Raw genomic sequence first — 3,259 nt, 5'->3', positions numbered from 1 at the left:
AAACACCTTGCTCGGGTCACGTGACGACACGCCCCCGTGTCGCCATCTGGGATTTGCAGTTCATCGATAGATAGATAGATAGATAGATAGATAGATAGATAGATGATAGATAGATAGATAGATAGATAGATAGATAGATAGATAGATAGATAGATAGATAGATAGATAGATAGATAGATAGATAGATAGATAGATAGATAGATAGATAGATAGTTTATTTTTTACATACATTTAACTCTATCAATTGTTTTAAATGCATAATAAACTAAAAACGTTTATGATATGCTATTTTGCTTTACTGTTTATAATAACGAACTCTACAGTAATATTTAGACATTCTGAACACTTATTGTAATAAAGTTTATAAGGGAAGCACAGAAGCCAATGGAAGTCAACCCAATGGCGTTTCTAGCTGTCATTCATCAGTTTGACTGTCCTCTGCTGCCGCACAGTGGCCATTGACATCAACACACCTGTCATTGGGGTTTTGAAGAATGTCTGACGTCAAACCAAGAGGACCAGAATAAATGAATAAAAAAAACATACAAATTGGAAAGTTTCACATTCATAAATTTGAATGGTCTGACTTCAAACCGATTTTTTCACACTCTAAGATGACTTCTTTATTGTAAGGTTGTACATACTTGTAAAGGTAAAAAGGCAAGAGCTAATGTGAGCACCCTAGTGGAAAAAAACCCTAAACCAAAATGTATTTAAAATACATTTATTTCGTACTAAGTATATTGCAAATCCATTAACATATAACCTGAAATATAGCTTGAGACTTACTGATATAAATATCATAATTAAACTTTGTTTGGAGCACTTTATTGCACAATGCGTATTTATTAATATTAAGCCTAAAATGTGTTTTAATATCACTAGTAAGGATAGTGTGATCTTTCTATATAGTCTTTAAATGCAAGATGTTTAAAGTGAACCTAAAGTATACTTGCAATAGTTCCATTTTAGCACAATAAAAATAGTATATCTTTAGTTGAACTTCAGCAATGTTTCTGGATAACTTATAGGCCTACATTTAGTACAAAATGAGTTGTTCCAATTTAGCTGACTTTAAATAGCCTATATCAGTTTATTATACTAAAAGTACAATTGCAGGGTATTTATATTAAGTAGGCTACATACATGTAAATGCATTATACTTAGCATACAATAAATGTATTTCAAATACATTTTAGTATATTTATTTTTCACTAGGGCAGGTATGATATTATTGCATAAAGTGCCCTTTTCCTCTTGTATATTATATTATATAGGCTATATTTCGTTTTTATTATTATTGTAATGCTCTAGTCTAGTCATTACTGGCATTAATAAAACAAAAATAAAGCATACAAATTGCAATGTCAAATTTACATTTAATGTCAAACCTTAACCATAATCTAAATATTTAATATATTTAAATATATATTAAAATATATTTATCTATATAAAGAATGAAATTCAATTATTACGTGAAAACTATATATAAAATTACACAAATACCGAAATTCCCAAAGTTGTGTCGTCATTTCCACCACTGCTACAGCTTTGTCACAATTTTTTTTCTTTAAGTTTGAACTTGGTTACCAAGAAGGCAGCAGTGAATAAACATAATGTGTCTGTCAAGATAATTAATTGTGAACATTAACTGTCAAATTATGCAATAGGGAATGTGGAGATGACGTCACGCCGTGTTGCATTATGGGTCCGCCGCCATATTTACAGGATCGCGCCCAATACCGCTGTATTTAAATGCATGTGTTGGAGGCTGTGTTTAGATTTTCTGTCGAGATTTTAATAAACGTCGATATGGTTGTTCAGTTCAACTGCCATAGCAGGTCACACGATCGTTCAGGGAGGAATCTGGACAACGGAATACGTTTTTTCACCTATCTTTCTTGGAAAAAACAACAAGGGAAGCAGGTCGAGGAGCTGCATAGGGAGCAGCTGACGAGAAGACGCCGGATCGCGTGTGGGTGCCGCAATCATGAGGAAAAACTTTACTTTCTGTCCTCCACTGCATACTAGGTTTGTTAAAAGTTGTACAAAGCAAGAGGTTGTGTATTGTATATTCCTCGATGACTAACAGTTAGGAGGATAGTTGATGAATGATGTTGAATTTGTGGTTCATGTTAGCAGATGATAAAGACAGGACACCTTGCATGAATCAAATTATATTTATTTTGTTTTCAATTAACAATTTGCTTTGATATTCTGTACATCTTTTTACATGCCTTTTTAAAAAAATGTTTGTGAATCATGTTTTTATATAACTGCTTAATAAATACATTAAGTGACTTCTCTGTTTCTGTACTGATTGCATCCACAAAGACCCTTTAAGTACACATAAATGGGCAAAGATACATCAAACTATTTTAAAATAAACGACCAAATACCCTCATTTTTACATGTGTCAACATTGAATGATGACAATAAGGCAGTTATATTTAACAAGTTACCACATCTTGTGGCATTATAAAGTAATGTACAATTTTTTTCTTGCACAACCTATGAAAACTTAACATATGCTGAAAATAGCAAGCTAACATTAACTATGAGAGCTGATTTTTAGGTAAAATAGTTTGAACTTTATGTACAATAGTAATCAACTTAGCATAGGCTTTGAACACCAAAACTAATTCAGATGTATCAACGTTGTTTATCGCGGATAGTTTGTCCAAATAACGTTTTTGGCAGTGGCATTTAGTTTATCCCGGTAGGGTCCCTTCTCCTTTTCTTTAAACATCTCCATTTCTTCCGTTCTTCTTCAATTTTACCTCGTTTTAGCCAAACACCCACTATTATACTGAAGGTAAACAGAGATCGTGCCTGTAAAGATGGCGCCCGCGTCCCATAATGCAACACGGCGTGACGTACCTCCGCATTCCCTATTAACAAACAAAAGCAAAAACACTTTTTAAAACTGTGCGTGATAGCCTATAGCTAGCTGTGAAATTAGCCTTAGCAAAACAAAGTCGGAGATTTTTTCACCGTCGTTTCCACCACAGATTGTTATCAAAAACACGACACATGATTTGAGAAGCGGTGGAAGTTTCCTTTTTTTTCTTTCTTTTTTTTTTTAGGATTTTGGCGTCCAGCAGGTGGAGGCGTTGAGAGAGAGAGAGAGAGAGAGAGAGAGAGAGAGAGAGAGAGAGAGAGAGAGAGAGAGAGAGAGAGAGAGAGAGAGAGAGAGAGAGAGAGAGAGAGAGAGAGAGAGAGAGAGAGAGAGAGAGATGGTGCTGGTGGTGATGATGAT

The sequence above is a fragment of the Rhinichthys klamathensis genome, unplaced genomic scaffold (genome assembly GCF_029890125.1).
Source record: "Rhinichthys klamathensis goyatoka isolate OS25496 unplaced genomic scaffold, OSU_Roscu_1.1 h1tg000150l_1, whole genome shotgun sequence".
NCBI classification, from domain to species: Eukaryota; Metazoa; Chordata; class Actinopteri; order Cypriniformes; family Leuciscidae; genus Rhinichthys; species Rhinichthys klamathensis.
This window is presented reverse-complemented; position numbering follows the sequence as displayed.